At 33.4% G+C, this 23426-nt stretch overlaps 1 protein-coding gene across 3 annotated transcripts in view; it reads left to right on the top strand.

Moving 5' to 3' along the window:
• The window catches only part of LOC138696564 (A-type potassium channel modulatory protein KCNIP1-like), a 728319-nt gene that overhangs the window by 111234 nt on the left and 593659 nt on the right, over positions 1 to 23426 (top strand). For 2 of the 3 annotated variants that reach the window (XM_069821688.1, XM_069821685.1), the window contains exon 2: positions 7545 to 7669. The exons of the other annotated variant lie outside the window; for it this stretch is intronic. The gene's annotated coding sequence lies outside the window, so the exon portion shown is untranslated. The remainder of the gene's footprint in view (positions 1 to 7544; positions 7670 to 23426) is intronic. 3 annotated transcript variants of the gene reach the window in all.

Here is a 23426-nt window from a genome sequence, read left to right as displayed (position 1 = left end):
TTTTCACTTTATTTTTAAACTTAAGAATGTGTAAATTGCTTAGGTCTGGATTATTTTTCAATAGTGAATTGTATAGTCTTGGTCCATAATTCCTACTGTGTCTTAATCCAGCTGTAGTGTGGCATTTAGGTTCTGCCAAAAGAGTTGGGACATTTCTTCTGGTGTTATATATATGTTTTTCAGTTATAAAATTCATTCGATTTTTGTGAAAATAAGTTAGTAATGTATGTTTATATATTTGCTCAATTTTTAGTACTTGGAATTCAGAATATATAAATTGTGTCGGATAATCAAGTGGTTTATGCAGACAAATTTTGATGATACGTTTTTGTAGTAATATTAATGGAGTTAAGATAGTCTTTGTCATTCCACCCCATCCTATTATTCCGTATTGGATGACTGATTGAAACAAGGCTAGATAAACTACACGGAGAACATAGATAGGCTATATGCACGAAGGGTTACAAAGTTGTGAATTGTTTTCCGTAACCTATTACATAAATATGTTACATGTTTATTCCATCTTAAATGTTGATTAATGACAACACCTAAGTATTTTACTTGCGTGGATTCTATCAAGGAAGAGCAATTACAATCAATCAAGTTTACGTTACTGCAATCGTGTATTTTTAAATTTGTATCTTTATCGAGTTTGATTTTTCTCAGACTAGAAGCCGTTAATGTAAAAGGAACTGCAGTTGTTTTTGAAATGATCAATGAGAGCAAATTTTCATCTAACCATTTCTTAATTATATTTATACCTCTATTAGCATTTAGGTAGGCATCATTCCAATTCGATCCACTAAAAATTACGGCTGTATCGTCAGCATATGCAAATATATCTCCAGATGTGTTTCCTATATCAATATTTAGCAAGTCATTGATGTATATTAAAAATAGTAGTGGGCCTAAAACTGTACCTTGTGGCACACCTATATTTATATTACGAATTTCACTGTGTTGGTCGTTAAATTTCGTTAATTGGGATCTGTTGCTTAAGTATGACTTAAATAAATTTAAAGCGATTCCTTTAATACCGTAGGCATGAAGTTTAAAAGTGAGTATATTATGGTCTACAGTATCAAAGGAAAGTGTATTTTTTAATAGTGAGCTTACTAGAAACTTTAATGTATAATTTATAATCATGATGATCTTTTTAAAAATCGTGTTTACTTGAGGGAATAGACGTTGAGCTACTTTAATGAGACACTTTTTAATTAATTCTCCTTCCATACACGGTTCATTTTTTTAGCAATAAAAATTTCCCATGAAACTTTGTAACTCGCTTAAAGAATGCGAATTCATGAATTCAGGCCCGGTTGTTGTGTTTGATTTATTGTTGGTTGTTTTTTATTTATTTATACCATAAAACTGTTTCTTTACTATGTAGTTGTTTAATATTATCAGTACCTGCCAAGGGATGACATCCGTAAATACAGTAATTTACATTAACGCGATTATTAATTTTATGTCGAAATTAGTATTATTGATGTGTAAATATATGTTATTCATTTATAATTTAAGAAAAGAGGTTCATGTTTCAGAAAAGAGGTAATTAAATTTTAATTAATTGTATCTTAAAAATTCAACACAACCTTTGATACAGCTATGCACATGTTGCATATTTTCATAATGCTGCTGTACATTGCTTATTTTAGCAAGCTAGTAACACTTTTTTGGCACAGCAAACATATAATATTATCCTCTTCTTCATAAAAAATATTGTTCTTCCCATGCCTTAGCCTACGGAAATAATATTTCCTTGCCTTCTTGAATTCACTTACTGCAGTCGAAAGAGATATTCTTTCTTATTAAGTCGCTGCTGGTAACTACACGAGTGATTAATACACGGCAAAGTCACCCTTTCGATGCGGAAATTATGTGCAACAAAGTTGTGACGTCATCGTATCGTAACATAAACAGATATCTGATCGACTACAGCAGACCGTTCCAACACAGCGTTTGAGAGCTAGGACGCCCGGACGCTGCCCTGTGTCTGCCCTGGGCGAACCTCCACTCTTATCCATCTGTCGCTGAGGCTGTGGTGGTGTACGAATGCATGCGATCATCAACTCTTTCCCTCGTCTGTTCGATGATATTCTTGAGGCATTGCTGGATTACACGTTTCATCATTCGTTCGTTGTTTCGTTCGTTGGTTCGTTCATTCGTTCATTCATTCGTTCGGTTTACTGTCGTTTGTGTTTAACTGTTTTGAATAAGAATGAAGAGAAGTATGTCGACAGTCGGTTCAGGATTTAACCCCTTTTGGGAGGGCTTTATCTTGCCTAATGTGACGACAACAAATTCAAATCCAAATTCAAATTTATTTACAATTTACATTTGAATTGAATACATATGAATAGATACCGAAATGAGCATATGCTCGTGCTCGGGTACAGTCCAGTAGTCTACATAAATTTTACAGGGTTCAAATAATAATGCTGATGATATAAATAATAACAATAATAATAAAAATAACAATAATAATAATAATAATAATAATAATAATAATAATAATAATAGAATAATCGTGACAGAAATGATACAAAGATTGTGATACAAAATAATTCATTAATAATAATAATAATAATAATAATAATAATAACAGTGATAAAACAAAAATATTTACAATAGTAAAATAAATACCAAGACGGATAAAATAAAATATAAAACCACTAGCGAGAGTTAACACAACTTAAATAAGCATATAATTACCGGAAAAAAATGACGAACTCGAAAATCAACAGAAAAGTTCGTTTTATCGCAGACGACAGCAGCCGCCGTATTGACATTGTGTTGTACATTAATGGTAGTAGGGGGGAGCCGAAAGTCTACGTAACTGCCGTTCTCTTCGAATCTTCTCGTACAATCATGGGAAGTTAATGCTGCAAAAACAAAATGTCTACGAGTCAAACTGTTCATTATTACCAGGAGAAATACAAATAATACTGAAATACAATGTTCATTGTTTAATATGCCGTATCAATGTACGGGCAAGAACTTTGAAGTTAAACATTCTGATACCCACGCTCATTATTATTATCGGCGAAGAGAGGAACACAATAGTAACGAAAATAAAGGTCGAATTGCAGTATTTTTACGAGGTAAATGCCATTTCAACTAATCATGTACTATAAAGGCAATATAATTAAATTAATGGTTATAGTAAGTTTATTTTGAACAGTTGTCAACAATGTATGAGGTCCACACCTGTGGAGTAACGGTCAACGCGTCTGGCCGCGAAACCAGGTGGCCCGGGTTCGACTCCCGGTAGGGGGAAAGTTGCCTGGTTGAGGTTTTTTCTGGGGTTTTCCCTCAACCCAATATGAGCAAATGCTGGGTAACTTTCGGTGCTGGATCCCAGACTCATTTCACCGGCATTATCACCTTCATCTCATTCAGACGCTAAATAACCAAAGATGTTGATAAAGCGTCGTAAAATAACCTACTAAAATAAAAAAAAATATATGAGAATTATTATAAAAACGTTTGTTAAACTGTTAAAGGATTTTCTGTCCGTGTAACTATGTATGTATTTTTTGTATAGTGCCAATGTCATTATAAATTTATTTTTCCCTTTCTTTCGCAGCATATTGAGTGAGCAAGATATATTGTTGCCCTAAATATCACCAAAAGTAGCCGGCCTTTTACGGATGAAATGTTTGTTAAGGAGTGAGTGCATGACTTCAACTTCAGAGATATTATGTCCTTTCCTGGTTAATAATCCAGGGCGCTACAGCCCGTGAAGGGCCTAAACCGACCAGCCGGCTGCTGGCCTCAAGCCCACATGCTGAAGCAGAGTGGACGATCATCCAACCAGAATGGAGGTATCGTGTGGTTAGCACAATGATCCCCCCAGCCGTTATAGCTGGCATTCGCAACCGGATTTCGCTACCTATCGTAGCTTCCCAAGTGCATTACGATGCTGGGTGGGCACCGGTCCCTTACACTGGCCGAAATTTCATGAGAAAATTTCTTTCCCCATGAGGATTCGAACCAGCGCGCATTCCGTAACGCGAATCCTAGGCAGAATGCCTTAGACCACGACGCCACGGCGCGGGACTCCTGGTGACGTTATTCGAGTAAATTAGTCTCTCTCCACAAAACAATCTCTCGTCGCGTGCAGGAGTTTGGTGAACATTTTTATGACACCCTTTTCTGTAAATGTTGAGCAGGCTCCAGTCAAATTCCAAAGAGAACTGATAAGGCTTCAGTGTCACACAATTTTCAAAGATAGATATTACAATATTCCAGGAGGCCTGGCCTTCCTCTCAGCGATCGGTATTCCGTCTCTTTCCCACTCACTCGCTATCTCTCTCCAGGGCTTGGCACGGCTCATGTAAACCCAGGGCAGCCAAGGGGCATCCTGGTGGCTGCCCACTTGGAATGGTCTGGACTACAGTATCCTGACCTACAAGGCCAAGTCGAAAGTTCCTCTTGCCGGGTTATACATTTGAAGCGTGTCAACAAACCCTGCTGATTAGAGCTGGGGACGGAGCGAGTAGAACTGTTGAGTTATACTCGGTTCTATCGGTTTATGTGCTTAGCAGCGGAGCACCGAAGTTACTCGGTTAACCGTAGCCGTTACCGATAAGTTCAAACGTTCAAACAGAGTTCACGTGTTTTATTTAATTCTAGCAGGCAACAACGTTGTTACTGTTGCATTTAAATATTTTCTGCTGCAGGACAAATTATTTCCTTATCCCCAAGGCGGGCTGAAAGGCCTCTAGTATTGAAGAGGAGTTCATCCTATTATATGACCTGTCAAGTGGGCCTAATGAACACTGACAGTCTGACCATATTACTGTACATAATAATAATAATAATAATAATAATAATAATAATAATAACAATAATAATAACAATATTATTATTATTATTATATTAGAGTGATTAATATTAAAATATGTTAAAAAAGGAAGTGCATTATATTTTCTTCTATTTGTGTTTATTGGATTTGTATTACCTCATCAGTCATCATTTTATTTGTATTTATTTCTACGAATTATGTTACCTAATTACTTTAATTTATCAATAATATTACTCTTCAACAAAGAGAATATGGTTGTATTGAAGGCTAGTAATGTTATAAAATAAATAAACGTTATGTTCTTCAGTTTAAGATTCCACGTTTTATTGATTATTTTATCCACTTGCCGTAATAGTAAATAATTCTGTTTGTTATTTTTAAGTGTTTTATGCAGTGCTTCATGGAGCCCGTTTCTTTCTATCTTCTTTTTTACTTAGCTGCAACGTTTAACATTTACCTCACACGTTAATTTATTAGCTGTTAGTATTATAAATTATTTTATCAATTTTATTTCGTCTGTCATATGTAACAACACTGAAAGTTAAATAGGCCTTTCATACAAGATAACTCCGTAAATAATTGTAATCACGTAAATGAAATTTGCAACTGCCACTTTGCAATGAAGAGAAGCACTTTTTTCTCGTCAATTGGCAAAGCGAAAACGCTTTACTACAACGATTTTAAAATACGCTTGGTTTCACTTTCAAAGTACGTTCTAAAATTGACTCAGTCTATCTACATTTTAAATCTGCCGCCACAAATTTATACTCGGTACTGTACTCGGTTCAACCGAGTAATGACGTCACAGTAACTGCTCCGAACCGAACCGCTCTGTCCCCAGCCCTACTGCTGATACAGGAAGGTGGAGGTTGTGAAGTCGCATTCTACGAGTTCTAAATGTACTAGATTGTCGATCACTGTTCTAACACTTGAAGAGTCCACTGCAAGAATGATGGATGTCATTTGGAATACATTTTGCATGAGAACCAATTGCAAGTTTGAAATGCTTAGCGCTCAAAGCTTAACCGTGATTTTTCGATCATTACTGGACAATGACTATCAGTGTTAATGCCATATAACTCTCTATGTACATTCTATATGTCTTAAACTATGCATTGACAGTCTTGGTTCATTTTCGACAAGAAAGTGACATCCATCATTCTTGCAGTGGACTCTTCACTTTCACTCGCACGTAAGATTATTTAGGGCTGTCAATTTAAATATGGTATTTTATTCTGTTTCAATAGGGATACTACTGTTTTCCAAATCATAGCAATAAATTAAAACTAAAAGAAAAAGTAATTGGTTTAGAGATGTTCTCTAGTTTCTTGTTCGGTAACACGCTCTTTTAAAAGTTGGGACCTTTATTTACGGCATAATAATTTTGAATAGTTTCCTGAATCAGACACATACCGTTTAAGTCGAATTCAGTAATAATAATAATAATAATAATAATAATAATAATAATTTTTATTTATTTAATTATTTATTTATTTGACAACAGCCATTGGCCAATAAAAGTCCAGCACAGTGATACAATTAATACATTAAAATGAACAACTATGGTACAAATTAAATACTTGAGTTAACAACAAAATAAAGGACATAGATTACAATAATTAATTTACAAGAATTAAAACTATAAATTATTAGGGAAAGGAGTTGATTCGTACTACCAATTTGTGTATAAGGATTATGCAAATAATATTAGCAAAGACATTGCCATATTCTAATACTTCTATACATTGAATGGATCGAAATCGCCTACATGTAAGTTAGCATGTTTAGTACATCTGGAGACCGGCGAGGAAGATTTAGAATTTCCAATATAGAAGAGTTTGTGATGTCTCATGTCCTTCATAGGAATACGAAGGCTGACACTGTTTAAGAAAGATTGACAATTAATGTCACCTTTAAGGACCTTACATAAGAATAAGTAATCGAGATCATGACGTCTGGCATACAGGCTTCGCCATTTAAAGTGCTCGCATTTTTTATCATAGTTATACTCAGAGTTATTAGGCAGGAATCGGTACGAACATAATGAAATAAATTTCCTTTGAATATTTTCCAGTTGCCGAATCAGAACTAGTAATAGAGTTCCAAACTACAGATGATATTCGAGTTTCGATATCACTAATGTATAGTATAGTATTAATAATAATAATAATAATAATAATAATAATAATAATAATCCGTGACACTACTGGTTGCTGGCCTCACTTCACATGCCGAAGCAGAGGTGGAAGATCAACCAACCAGACTGGAGGTACAGTGTGGTCAGCACGATAATCCCCAAGCCTTTTTTAGCTGGCTTTCGTAATCGGATTTCGCTAGCTATCATAGCTCCCCAAATGCATCACGATGTTGGGTGGGCATCGGTTCCATACACTGGCAGAAATTCCATTAGAAAATTTCTTCCCCCACGAGGATTCGAACTAGTGCGCATTTCGTAACGCGAGTCCTAGGCAGGATGCCTTAGGCCAATGCGCGGGACAAGTCTTATTCAAGGACTTAAGTATTATATTAGAGCTCGTTTTCCTGAAGATATCAGTTTTCTATCACGAATATTTGATAATTTAGGTTTTTGTTATTTTAAATATCGTGGATTCAGATTTTTCAGTAGCAGCGATGAGGTTTTATAGCATGGCCAATGTGATTTAAATTTCCAGTACCCTACTCCTCACCACCAACGCGATAATTGACATGACTCCTAATTTTCCATATTTTATAGGATTATCTATCTGGGGCTGAGTCAACGAGTTCTGCGGTCCTCGGGAAGAGTTTTCTTTGGACCGAGAACTTCTAAAAAGCCTCTTCGTCTCCTCATCCATAGTTTCATCTGCCTTCGTGGAACAGGTGAGTTTCGTCCAAAATGTTTTCGGACTCTTTCGGTAACTATTTTTAAATTTTAAAACGGGCATATTCTCACCTGATTCTTGAGTATGTATATTTATATTCTCTTTCGATACAATTTAAATAATTCATTTTGTTACCGGTATTTTTCACGTAGCACTATAGTACAAATTTATTTCATATTATTATTTGTTTACAATATCCAATTCTTTTAGTATCCCTTGATACATTATTCATGCTGATATTAAATAAACGTGATTATTTATTTAGATTCATCAAATAATTTATAATACCATTATTTTTTTTATTGGAAAGGTCGACGCAATACTCCATCGATCCGCTTCCTTAGGTATAAACCATGTAACCTCGTTAAAAGGGGTAGACTCGGTGTGCACATCAGAATTCAAACACTGCAAAATTAACTGAAGTTTTTAGATGGCATATTTATTTTGGAACTTCATAAGTAGGAACAAGGTGTCCATTTTCGAATATTTCAACACCTCGTATTCTTAACGTAATAGGCCTATGTTTATGTATATGTAAAATTTGTTTTTTTTTCTTTTTAGTTTCATATGTAATTACAGTTAACAGTTTTATCTCAGTTATGATTGTTATTATTTTTTCTTCTATTCACTTTCATTATTGGTCACACCTTACCTCGAGCATCTTGCTTTTTCGGGTGTAAACCAGATATAATTTTATATATACAACAATTTGTAATATGTATTTTAATTTGAGATTGGTAAGCAATTTTGAATTTTGAAGAATATTCATATACGAGTATTACAGTCTTGTTAAATCTTTGTTAATGTATGTAATTTTTGCTTGCAACAAATGGATGGATGGATGGATAAAATAATTAGGTGATATTTGATCATTCTTTCTGAAAAACTATTTTTGTTGCATGAACGCACAACAAATAGGCCTAAACATTGTACAACACCAAATGTAATGTTTCTCGTGGTTTGAAAACCTATTGTAGGGCTGAAAGAGCAAATTTAATTAATAAAAGTGTAAATATTTATTGATCTAAGAACACATGATAGGAAGAAACTAGAAATAGCGGAGTTGGAATTCTTAAAACCTACAATGGCTTGTACATTAATGGATCAGGTGAATAATACTGAAATAATAAAAATAACTTCATTTAATATAACAGAATAAATAGAAGAACATAAGAGATGGTGGAAGGATCATATTAATAGAATGGAAGAATGATTAACGTCTAAATAAAGTATTAGGGTACACTATAAACCTGAACACAAAAAAAGCAATAGATAGATAGATAGATAGACAGACAGACAGACAGACAGACAGACAGACAGACAGACAGACAGATAGAGAACAAAAAGTTATAGCTACCTTTTCTAAGGGTTACTATGAAGATAAAGCCTACTGATCAATCCACGCAAGATAATATTTTAATTTCTGTATGCTAATAATTTTAATTCATTAGTATGATAACGGTTTTTGTTTTGTTTATGTAATTTAATTTTGAGTGGACCGCTATCACTTTCAAGAGGTTATTACATTTTAATTTTTAAGAAGATTGTGTAGTATAGCTAAAGAATCTCTTAAGATTTGTAGCCCGACGTCCTCGAGATGTTAACTGTGCAGGCCGAAACGGTTGAAAAGATCAATTGAAAATCTTGTAATTGTTCCTCTTGCATCAAAAAGCAACCCAGTTCTTGATGTTGTATTTGTGTGGAAAGTATGCACAGCAGGGATCGTAATGATGTTTATTCTCCAGATTTACATCTTGTACTTCAGTGCCTCCTCCTTCAAAGCGTACCATTAGGTTAATTATGTATCTCTTATTTCCCTGTCTGTCGATCACAACTATGTCTCCTCTCTTAGTTCAACCTTTGTTTGAAATACAATGAATCTCTTCATGCACTTCGTACTTGTTGAACTTTCTGAAGCAGTTGGCAACTGAGCTTCTTACTTTATTGTGGCTATTTATTATAAGAAGTTCTTCCTTTCTACAGAAACCAAACACATGTGGTAGGGTTTCAATATCATTGCACATGCGACAATGATTTACTTGGCTTCTGCCCGGAACACTTCTCACAGCCATTAAGTTGACATTCATTTTTATTGTATTTGTCCACTGCGAGCAAGAAAGACCTTTCATGGTAGAAATCCAAGAGTTGCATTTAGTCCATTCAGAGAAAGAAGACACTCCCTGACCCTTGTGAGGAATCTACTTCCGCTTCTCGTACTGTTGTTCTCGCAAAGTTTTCTTAACTTTCTGACATTGGTGGGATTGTCAGCGTTTACCTCCAGGTGTTGTAAACTTTCACTAATTTCATTGGAGAAGCTTCTTGTTGATTGAAGGTGGTCGTTATTAATTTTACTCAGATAAATTACAAATATTGATATTTTGAAAATGTGTTTCCCATGAAGATGGTAAGACTGTTTTAAACTTCCTGATATCGGAAAAGGCCAATAGGTTTAAACCGTGCAGCTGAGGAGGAGGATGATGATGATGAATATCTTTGAAACATTTATTTTCTGAAAGATATAAACTTTAAATTACTTCTCTATTGACCAAAACATGTCATAACGCTAATAGCACATCTACTTGTAATATAAATACAACCCCATTTTGAACAATACTTTATTCACGACCGGGAATAAATGTCGGTTTCAAGGTTACTAAAATCGGGAGGGAAATATAACATTTCTTCCGTAGGGGGAGAAATACCAATATTAACATTGAAACATATCAATCGTTGCTATGATATTTCCTTTGCATATGTGCATATGCACTCAATAAAATAATTGCAGCGAACTTCCATAAAAAGAATTTCATAAATAAAATAGTACATTTTACTCTAAGCCATAGAAAAAAATAGTATGTACACCACTGGATTGAAACACAATTGGACGGAGTTACGCAATAATAGACCAATCGACAATTTGAAAAAAGAGATATTTGCACATATCTGTTCATAGCAGGTTAATTTAACTCGGGAAAAAATCAAGAATGCGATATCTGAATTCTGCTGCAATTTAAAGCAAAAATTCGTTTACTGCATAAAATTCGTTTATTTATTTTGCTTTGAAATATTAATTCAACTGCTGGTCTCTTATTAAATATCGGTATTATTATTAGTATTATTTGTGCTATTTTTTGTAATAGTATGAATGTTATAATACTTCTTGCATAAAAATGTTTTATAAAAAAAAAACAGATTTATTTCAATGGCCAATATCTCGAAACAGGTTTTTGGTGCTTGGTCTATTATTGCGTAACTCCGTCCAATTCTTCCCTCGGTACATTTGTAGCACTCGTGATAAATCAAGCGTTTTTTTTTTCCTTTAATGTACAATATACTATTCTCCCTTCTGAAAAGTTGCAAAAATAAATAATTCCTTTATAGCTCCAACTAATCCAATTCTGTGCTTCTGTATATTTTTTATATCATTGTTACATGTCTCTTATTTGAAATTACAATCATTTCTTCTTGCACCTAAAGAACTGTAATTATCTGAGGTGTGAAATTTAAATATTGTCAAGTGTCCATTTTGGGGCTTGTAGTGATGTAGAAGTATAGGATTTATAACATTTTGTACATTTTCTTAATAAACTTCGTTAGTTTTTCTTTCGTTACATTTCAAACGTTGGTTCTTCTATTGCTGAATTTATTTTAATAAACGTAATATAGAATATTTCGTCGTTGTTCCTGCAATAACTCCTATGTGACATATTTATCGATTTTCAGATTTTTGCTCTATTAGGCTAAATAACTTAAATAGTAGTACAGCAAATAATAAAATCTCCTATATGTAATTATATTTCTTCGTTTTGAAGATGTAAGAATTCACAGTCTCCTATGTACATTATCCATAGGACGAATAAATGTGTTTTTTTTCCTACTGAAAAAAATCTATATTTTACACATAGGAGTTATTGCAGGAACAACGACGATTTGCTAACTAAAGGTACAGTTTATGATTTAGTGCGTATATAATAATAATAATAATAATAATAATAATAATAATAATAAACCGTGGTTCGATGAAGATTGTTGCATGGTAGTAGAAAGAAGGAAACAGGCAAAATTCAAATTCTTACAGGATTCAGTTGAGGCGAATAGAGAGATAATTATTTCAATAAAAGACGGGAAGCAAATCGCACGCTTAGGAATAAAAAGAGAGATTACTTTAAGGAAAAACTGAATGAGGTAGAAACAAATGAGCCGTTCAGAGCAAAAGTGGTGTAAGTCAGATTTGGATAATGAGGTTTAAAGTAAAAATTCTGTAAAACAAAACAGCGCAAAGCAGCAGTTAATATGTCCTTCGTGCTATCCAACGACTACTAATAGTTTAAATAAATTGAATATTAATTGATACTTTGCGCTGTATTATACAGAATGTTTACTTTAACCCTCATTACCCATTTTTTACTAACACCACTTCTGCTCTGAACGGCTCAAATAGTAAAAATAAAAACATTAGAGATTTATATAAGGGCATAAAAGAATTCAAGAATGGATATCAGGCAAGGGTAAACGTGATCAAGGATGAGAATGGTGACTTGCTTGCAGACGCTCATTCAATCCTGAACAGATGGAAAAACTATTTTGGACAACTCCTAAATATACATAGGCCAAATAGAAATGATCGGGACAAAATTGAAATACAAACTGCTGAGCCATTTATACCCGAACTTACACTTTCTGAAGTCGAAATTGTGATAGAAAATCTGAAAAATTATAAGTCTCCAGGTATCGATCAAATTCCAGCAGAATTAATACAAGAGGGTGGAAGCGCATTATCTAACGAAATTTATAAGCTTGTACTTGCTATTTGGGAAAAGGAAATTGTACCAGAACAATGGAAGGAGTCCATAATCGTACCTATCTTTAAGAAGGGGGACAAAACTAATTGTAGTAATTTTCGACGAATATCACTTTTGTTGACGTCGTACAAAATTTTGTCCAGTATTATTTTGAGAAGATTAAATCCATATGTAGATGAAATTATTGGGGATCATTAGTGTGGTTTTAGGCGTAATAGATCGACTATTGACCAGATATTTTGTATTCGACAGATAATGGAGAAAAAATGGGAGTATAAGGGTACAGTGCATCAGTTATTCATAGATTTCAAAAAGGCATATGACTCAGTTAAGAGAGAAGTTTTATATGATATTCTTATTGAATTTGGTATTCCCAAGAAACTAGTTCGATTAATTAAAATTTGTCTTAGTGAAACGTACAGCAGAGTTCGTATAGGTCAATTTCTGTCAGATGCGTTTCCAATTCACTGTGGGCTAAAGCAAGGAGATGCACTATCACCTTTACTTTTTAACTTTGCTCTAGACTATGTCATTAGGAAAGTCCTGGATAACAGAGAGGACTTAGAATTGAACGGGCTACATCAGCTGCTTGTCTATGCCGATGACGTGAATATGTTAGGAGAAAATCCACAAACGATTAGGGAAAACACGGCAATTTTACTAGAAGCAAGTAAAGAGATAGGTTTGGAAGTAAATCCCGAAAAGACAAAGTATATGATTATGTCTGGTGACGGGAATAGGCCTATTGCACGAAATGGAAATATAAAAATTGGAAATTTATCTTTTGAAGAGGTGGAGAAGTTAAAATACCTTGGAGCAACAGTAACAAATATAAATGATACTCGGGAGGAAATTAAACGCAGAATAAATATGGGAAATGTCTTATTATTCGGTTGAGAAGCTTTTATCATCCACTCTGCTGTCAAAAAATCTGAAAGTTAGAATTTATAAAACTGTTATATTACCGGTTGTTCTTTATGGTTGTGAAACTTAGACTCTCACTTTGAGAGAGGAACAGAGGTTAAGGGTGTTTGAGAATAAGGTGCTTAGGAAAATATTTGAGGCTAAGAGGGATGAAGTTACAGGAAAATGAAGAAAGTTACACAATATAGAACTGCACGCATTGTATTCTTCACCTGATATAAATCCAGACGTTTGAGATGGACAGTGCCTGTAGCACGTATGGGCGAATCCAGAAATGCATATAGAGTGTTAGTTGGGAGGCCGGAGGGAAAAAGACATTTAGGGAGGCCGAGACGTAGATGGGAAGATAATATTAAAATGGATTTGGGGGAGGTGGGATATGATGATAGAGAATGGATTAATCTTGCTCAGGATATGGACCAATGGCGGGCTTATGTGAGGGCGGCAATGAACCCCCGGGTTCCTTAAAAGCCAGTAAGTAATAATAATAATAATAATAATAATAATAATAATAATAGCAATATAATTGTGTTAAATAGTATAAGATTAATTTAATTGTAACTTTGCTAATTGCGAAAAATATTAGGAATTTATTCTGTTACTATATAGGTTTATTCTGGAACCTGTTACATTTTTATCTTTCACAGATAATTTAACAATAATTTTATAATTTAGTAGAAAATAAGTTTATTATCGCATTCTACTCCTATGTTATACTTAAAATGTTCAATATACTTTAATCTCGCAACTGCAAAATATAAAGCTGACATCTTCCTGAACAAAGTGGCGTATGGAATTGAAAGATTATTCTGTCAGATCTAATGTAGTTTTATACGAGTATCTCCAGATTGCATCTGCCATTTCAACTTCCATTTGGGAACAAATTCAATTATAGAAATTGGAGGGAAAAATGCCACATCCTTAATAATCCCACTGCCTCTCCGAGAGTAAACTTATTAATGCAGACTGTGGACTACGATTCTGAGGCTTTAAAACGCTCCCCATTGATTTAAACGTACAACTTGAAGAGGAAATAGATATTCCATCTGCTCTAGAGAAACTGAAAATGCATGAGGGTATTTATCGGTTGAAGCGTATGCTTACCAGTTGTCTTTATTATTTTACTTTAAATGCAGAAAACATTTATATACAGGCGAATGAAGAACACGGTTCAGGGCTTTTCAATGTTCGGCAGAGAAATTAATTTGATTTAGTGGAGAAAATAACTTTTATAAAAATGCTTAAAATTAATGCTTCGAACAAAGAATAAGTTCACTGCTGGAGAAAATGACTTTTATAAAAATGCTTAAAATTAATACTTCAAACAAATAATAGGATCACTGCTGGAGAAAATGACATATAAAAGTGCCTAAAATTAAGGCTTCGAACAAAGAATAAGATCACTGCTGGAAAAAAATGACTTTATAAAAATGCCTAAAATTAATGCTTCGAACAAAGAATAGGATCACTGCTGGAGAAAATGACTTTTATAAAAATTCCTAAAATTAATGCTTCGAACAAAGATTAGGATCACTGCTGGAGAAAATGACTTATATAAAAATGCCTAAAATTAAGGTTACGAATAAAGAATAGGATCATTGCTGGATCAATATAATCGAATAATAATAACACAACCAAGACATCACAATAACAAAAATAGACACTAAACACAAGTTTAAAATATGCAGGAAACCCACTACCACGTTACCACACATATACAACACCTTTAATCACCCCGCACAACACAAACACGTAACATTTCGATTTATGGTACACAGACTTATCAACATCAGTATGAGCCAACAAAACTATAAGAAATACACACTAACAAATACATATCACAGGAGAATGGATGCAACCTCAGACAATATTAGAATTATGACAAAGTTATATTAAAATGCCATCTACAAGAGAAGACTGTGAAGCATGTTTTCTTTTTTATCAAAAAGCATTTCATATGTGTATTAGAGCAGTTGACTGTGCAATGTATAATGGCCTTCCTTTCCTTCACTAAAATAAATCTAAAATCAATTTTCCCCAACCGTACGGCAAATGTTAGATAATATATGGCGAATCTTCGGCTTCATGTCGTCAAATACCATTTTTTTCATGATTTATCTACAACAAAATAATGTAAATTTCCTAGACACCAAAAGGGTCTTTAATTTCAAGCGAATTGCATACCTGTAGAGGTTAGCACATCAACAGAAATGTAGTTCTGAAATAAGGCTTCAGCGGACATGTATTCCCTTATTTCTAATCACTTCAAATACCATTCCCTAAAATCCCACGAAGTTTTTACAATCATTTTGGAACACTCTGTATATATAAGAACTTCAGGAAAGCTTCTTTTGAATACTTCATTTCCTCTGTCTGTCAGCACCACCATAGCCACCGGCGTAGTTCAGTCGACAGAGGTGCTTATATACTGATCTGGAGCTGTGTTCGGGAGTGGGTTCGATTCCCACTTGGACTGATTGCCTTGTTGAGTTTTTCCGAAATTTTCCCAACCTTAAGGCGAATGTCAGGTAATCTACGGCGAAACCTCGGCCTCATTTTGCCAAATTATATCTCACCAATTCCATCGACGCTAAATAACCTAGTATTTGGCACAGCGTCGTTCTTTTTTTTCTTCTTCTTCTTCTTCTTCTTCTTCTTATTATTATTATTATTATTATTATTATTATTATTATTATTATTATTATTATTATTATTATTATCTTCAAGTATTTAGGCTTTCGCTTATTACGCCTCAGATATGTGGTCCCTTCATCTTTTCCTTGGACGGCCCAAACTCCGCCGTCCCCTTGGTATATATATAATATTTCGAAATACGATCACATTCATACGCTGAATATGACTTACCCAAGAATTTCTATATTCTTCTATATTATCTGATCAATCAACACAAAGTTCTTTCTTTATATATGTGTTCCTCTTCCTATCCATCAAAGTATACCCCCCGTTGTTCTAAAGAACCTCATTTCTGCGGCTTGCAATCTATACGGTATAAATCTCTCTTCGTCATAGTCCACGTTTCACTTCCATACATGACATTACCTTATATAGTTTCATCACAGTTTCTTTTCTTACTTTCCTTGACAGAATTCTTCTAATTGTGTCATTCACTTATTTAAATCTGACTCTTTTCTCATTGATGTCAATTTCTCCATGATAAGATCTTCGCATCCCGGAAAGGTAAAGCTGCGAATCTGTTCAGTAATAGTGTTATTGATAACTATCTTGGATCGTACATGATATGTTCCTTTGAAAGCCATTTCATATTTTGAGATTTTACGTTTCCATGATCTTTTGCAGTTCGTAGGCCTATTTTGCTTTCTGTAAGGAATTCTCATCATTGACTACAATTCTTTATCATCAGCATACAGTATACAAGTTCTACCGAAAGTCTGACACCCCTTCAAAAGTGATGTTTCACTCTTGTCCTTATACTTATGTGAAACTTCCTGATCTTTATATAGGTGCCAAATGCCTGTGAAAAATGAAGTTTTTTTTTTTTTTACTGCAAACCCAATCTCTCTGTCTTTCAAACTGTGGATTATATAACAATTTTTATGTTAGGAAAACTTGTTGAAAAATTACTATTTTGTAGGAAAAAATTAATTACCCCATAATAAATGCATTTAGATCAATGAGTTTTAGGACAGAGTTAGACGTATCTGAAAGGCTTCTTGTGCAATAATTACTTTTTGTTAAAAAAATTTTCTTTCTTTCATTTAGGAAAAATTGTCATTTTCTAAATTTCTCTAGACTTTGAAAATCGTAGCAAATTGATCAGGGACCTCCACTGCCACTGACATCATAATATTGGTAGTTGGTAATACTGGTCAATTAGCTTATTCCCTCCATTTTTAGTGGGAAGTTGTGGAGTTTGTCTTAAGTGTGGAAAGGTTAGATTTCTTCCTTGAAAAAAAGTGAAAACGAGTCGAAATTCAGTGAGTATGGACGTAAAATGGTAGGTTATTGAAATGTGGAAGAATAACTTGAGAGATTATCTAACTCTATCCCAAAATTCATTGATCTAAGTACATTCATTCTGGAGTAATTAATTTTATCTATAAAATATGTAATTTTTCAATAAATTTTCATAACAGGACAATTATTATATAATTCACAGTTTGAAACATAGAGAGATTGGGTCTCCAGTAAAAAGAAACTTCATTTTTCTTTTTATAAAGGTCAGGAAGTTTCACATGAGTATAGAGCAGGAGTGAAACATCACTTGTGAAGGGTGTTCTTAAACTTTTGGTAGAATTTGTAGATATTAATTTTTTCCTCCCTCATTTCAAAACCATAATCACTTAATTTAGGTTCCCGCTCTCTTAGAGCTTCGTCAATATTTAAATTAAGAATGATAAGAGATAAACTGCAGGCTTGTCTCAATCTCTGGTCTACCAATTCCTTTTCATTTTCTTCTCCAGAAATAAATATCTTTTACCCTTTATATAGACTTCTATTTACCTTTATGAAATGATTAAGCATTCCTTTACTTTTAAGAATATTGAAAAAAGAATCCTTCTATCCACAGTGTCAAAAGCTTTCACGTAGTCTATGAATAATAATGTGAGAAACAACGTCGTTAAATACCCTAATTAAAAAACGTCACCACCATCAGCATCATAATTAGGCTCTGTATTTCAGCTATCTATGAACTGGAATGAAGTTACCTCATTCGAAGTATATGTGACGTTACAGCGCAGATACAAGTAGGCCTACGTTCGCATACAAAATAGTTAAGCATCCTCTACCCTCTTCCTCTAGATTCTAGAAAGTAAAAACCCAAGACGTAGTCATGTGAGTAGTCTTATCGGTCACTGCTCATACTAGTCGTATTATTTAAATATCTACCTCTTTGTGACTGATTGAAGGTTCATTGCAGAGGTAAAATGCCTTAGGTAAGATGCTCAAGCGTGTAATATTGCAGGGCATAGCTGAGGATATTTGAAATAATATTTTCACTGTCAATGTAGAAAACATTACATATAAATTGTGTAAAATAAACGTAAAAGTGGCAAAAACAGTGCACTAAAAGACACTGTAATACCAAAAGGCACAGAAAGTGTATTGAACGTAATCCAAAAGAACCAGTATCATCAAAATCTGAAAATTATGAAGATATTATCTCGAGCTTTCAGTGATGAGCGACATATGCAATATCCTAATGAAACACGAAAAAATATCAGACAATATGAATATCTTTTTCTACATCATACACCAATAACGCCATATGCTATTGAAAGAAATTCTTGCAATATAAAATCCGTTCAAGTGACATCCACATAGGCCTATGCCCGAGTTCCGTAACTTACGAATGCACGTTATTATTCACTGCAAAGATCGCGACGAAAATGAACATCAAGGCTCAAACATGTGTTTACTAGTATAGCTTCAGAATGTCTGGAGTTGACTGTACTCCACGAACACGCAGCGACGATCTGTTTGTTTATATCTCTATCCGTTGAATTACCTTGTTCGGTGTACTATATACCCAATGTGTCTTTAACTTCAGTCTTTAGGTAGCCTAATCATAATCATTTCAAAGATTTTGAATATCTACCGCAGTTTGTAAATGACGCGCATTATACTTATTCTACTTAACCAAAACTTTCTTTAACTCGTTCATTGATAAGGCGGGAATGGCATTAATACAGTAACCGCAGAAAATAAGAAAAAGGATAAAAATAGCTTGAAGTGTAAATCTACTACCTTGCAAAGGGTGTTGACTTGATTTTCAATCTTTTCACTGCATGTGTCCTAAACCCTCTGTTTACCGTGGCTACGAGCTGTAACTCCTATGGCTTGCCTTTATAACCTTCACAGTGGGAATGTGAACTGCCATTAAAATTCGAAGCATCGTCCTGTTCCCCCCTTCGCTTCTTACTCGCTCGATAGGGCGGGTGCGGGGGGGGGGCGTTTAACTCGCGAAGGAAAAGAAGACGGCGAACTTGTTAACCGGATTAGACGTTTACTTAACATTTTATTACCGAGATTCAAAACCGATTTTAATTACATTAAAGAACCGGTAGTGAATAAATAATAAAGCGTCTGCAACTTCGCAGGCGACTCCATTCAAAGGGATCCAATTAGGGACTTAAATATACAGTTTATTTTTCCATACTACACATTAAATCTTTAAAAGTTCTGAGATCTAAATCTGACCGATTTTAAATTGCTTTTCATGCCTTAAACATTTTTTTCGAATTGCGACCTTTCGCAACTTGTCAACATAGAACAGAATAGAATGTTTTATTTTCGCTGGCAGAGTTACGGCCATAAGGCCTTCTCTTCCACTCAACCACCCTTAATCAATATTCAAATTACGAATATTTACACTACACTTAAAAGATTCTCCAGCAATATTCTTCAGTTAAGTTTTAACGATTAGTACATGTTTATTTAAATTTAGATAAACCTATAAGAAAAAGTAATAACTTAATTAATGAGCTAAGTTAATTCAATCAATTATAATTAAGTTGAGATAGCTAGTAAAATAATGAGAATTAATTTAATATAAGTTTACTAGAACTATGTTATAGGGAGAAAAATTATAAATCTAAAATATATTGATGTAATGAGAATATTAATGTAATGAAATTTTGCTATTAGAGGTTTTGTATTCTATTAAGAGAAATTAATGGTAATAATAAGAATGGACAGATCTTAGTTTCATTATAAGTAACAAATATTAATCGGTAATTAATCTGTTGAGTAAAAATTTATGTCATTTTGACCTAAATAAGTTATTGCCCAACAACCCCTTACATCACTCGGAAGCGAGTTCCAATTTCTAGCAACTGAAACTGTATAAGATGAATATAAAGATGTCTTGTGGTAGGGCATAATGAGTAAATTGTTATGATGAGATCTGGTACTTAGCTGATGTTAAGCGGATACAGGGTGAAGTAACTGCATTCATTTTAAGAACATAATCTTTAGGTAGTAATTAAAATACCATTTTCGTATTTAAATAACGGTTAAGCCGGAAAAAAATTATTTGTGTCTGAAGTCTGAATCCAATTTATGCTAAGACTATTGGGTATTGAGACGTATGAGTGACAAGATATCAAAGTGAAGAGCAAGATGAAAAAAACAGGCCAGTATCGGTTATAGGCTAGATTGCATCGTACTTAGAGCTCTGTGTTTACAAACTGCTTGTGCGCACGCTCGACTAGTTACGGTAGCGGCTGTTTATACACTTGGTCGAAATGAAAGTGGCCGGCGTCTGAGAGACTAAGTTCGAATCGAGTATTTCCGTGAGCGCTCGGGACAGCCAGGCTTTGTTCAAAAGATTGCGTATATTCTTCTAGTAGTTATAATGGGGAACACAACTATTAATCACTAAACTCTTCCGAGAAAGTAATTTATATATACGAGATTTAAAACAGACATATTGTTGAGAGTGTGTAAACAGTGAATATTGTAACACAAACACTATATAGACTACTGTATAACAGGTTCTCAAGTGAAGTATGACCATTGCTCGTTACAATGCCATTCTGACTGCAGTAAAACTCTTAGCGTAGTTGGTAGAGAGTTAGTGACATTGGAAGTTCAAATCTTCGTGGAGTTACGAAACTTTTTTTTGTTGCCTTTTAAATGATCAGTGAAAATATAACAGGTCTTCATCATTTTTTTAATTCTCAGAATATTTTTCGCTCTATTATTTTTTACGTGTTAATAGAAACTTTTGACGCTAGATGGAAGTAACACTGAAGACGACAATTAGGGACTTTCATATTAAAATGCTGTGTTAATCATTTTATTAATCCCTGCCGCTTTGTACTCTATTGCCTAAGGAACATTCAGTAAATATGTTGACGGTTAAATATTGGCTGTAATTAATTATCAAGTTGTGCTACAGGGAATGTGATTATTATACTAATGTGAATCTGTGATCGTCAGGGCCTAAACGTAGTAATTGCAAACAAGAAGAAAACCATAATTCTGATAACAAAATATATCCTGATATCCTGGAATTATAACCACAAATTTTCACCAATTTTGTAATTATCTGTAAGTAACATAAGCAAAATTATTTGATTATATTACACTAAAAGGAGTTGTAAAAAATAAAAAAAAAAAAGGACAAAACAAAAAAAATTCTCAACTGAGATTCAAAACATGCTGGAGGTAGTCCAAATCAGCGCCTTGTATTATGGAGTTAACTAAAGCGGCGCACGGAGGTTTACGGTGTGAACTACGCGCTCACCCGAAGGGACTTAGATTCGTTGCTCAAGAGACCGGCTACTTTCATTTTGACCAAGTTTATAGTCCGCTCCGTAAGAATAGAATTTACATTTATAGGATTACTTGTGTTTCAAATTAATTAACTCGGAACAAATATTACAGTTACAGAAAATATCATTATTATCAATGAAGTCAAACACATTTTCTCCATGTTCTGAATTCAGTCGTCTTATCATCTGTTCTTTGTTTGATTTTTGTGTCGGCATTCTGATACAACCTCACGTCACTCAAGCAGATCTACTATTGAGGAGTGTCGAATGTTCACTTTATCTGCTCCTTACAGACAGTAGAGACACCTTCAACAAGACGTATTTTGTAAACAATATAGAAATTATTTACTACCCTGATATCAGTACTTTTCTTCAGCCCTACTGATAAGATACAAATTAGAGACAATACTGGTTAAGTAACATCCTATGAATTATAAACAATATTGGTTATATTAACTGGAGACAATATTGATTGTATAAAGTATCTCACGAATTGGAGGAAATTTTGGCTCAAAAAACATCTCATGAATCACAGACAGTACTCATTTAGAAAGATATGCCACGAATTAGAGACAGTATTGATTTATAACTATAAACCATATATTAGAGAGTATTGATCTAGAAAGATATACGATGAGTTAGAGACAGTATTGATTTAGAAAGTTAAATCACGAATTAGAGACAATCTTGATCCATAATAACATTCTAATAATTGGAGGTTATATTGATTCAGAAAGTAACGCCACGAATTAGAGACAGTATTGATTTAGAACGATAAACCATGCATAGAGATTTTGATCTAGAAAGGTATACCCTGAGTTACAGCCATTATTGATTTATAAAGATAGACCACGATTTAGAGGCAAGACCACGATTTAGAGGAAATAATGATATTCTATGAATTGTAGGCAATATTGATTGAGAAAGAATTGCCACAAATTAGAAAAGAAAAACATGAATTAAAGATAATATTTATTTAGAAAAATATCTCACGAATTGGAGACAATATTGACACTGATATCTCACGAATTAGAGACTATTTACCTAGATATCCCACGAATTAGAGACATCTTGATTTAGGAAGATATACCACGAATAAGAATACTGATTGAAAAAGATATCCAAAACATTAGTAAACGAATTGATTGAGGAAGATAGCAAACAAAATTTGAGGTATTTTTGGTTGAGAAATTATTTATTTATTCATTTATTTATTTATTTATTTATTTATTTACTTACTTATTTATTTACTTATTTATTTATTTACTTATTTATTTATTTACTTATTTATTTATTTACTTATTTATTTATTTATTTACTTATTTATTTATTTACTTATTTATTTATGTATTTACTGATTTACTTATTTAGTTATTTAGTTATTTACTTATTCATTTATTTATTTATTTATTTATTTATTTATTTTATTTATTTATTTACTTATTTAGTTATTTACTTATTTATTTACTTATTTATTTATTTATTTTATTTATTTATTTATTTATTTAATTAATTACTTTATTTATTCATTCATTCATTCATTCTATCATTCATTCATTTATTTATTTATTTATTTATATATATATATATATTTATTCTAATACATAAGTCACATGAATTTGAGAAAATGTTGGTTGTAAAACATATCCTACGGAATGAGGCAGTTTTGATTGAGAAAAATATCCCACAAATTAGAGATGATTTTGGATGAGAAAGCCTTATTGTTTGAAGAATACGTCCCAAGAATAAAATTACTCCCACGTATGATAAA

Source organism: Periplaneta americana, chromosome 3 (genome assembly GCF_040183065.1).
Source record: "Periplaneta americana isolate PAMFEO1 chromosome 3, P.americana_PAMFEO1_priV1, whole genome shotgun sequence".
In the NCBI taxonomy this organism is placed as follows: domain Eukaryota; kingdom Metazoa; phylum Arthropoda; class Insecta; order Blattodea; family Blattidae; genus Periplaneta; species Periplaneta americana.
This window is presented reverse-complemented; position numbering and strand designations above follow the sequence as displayed.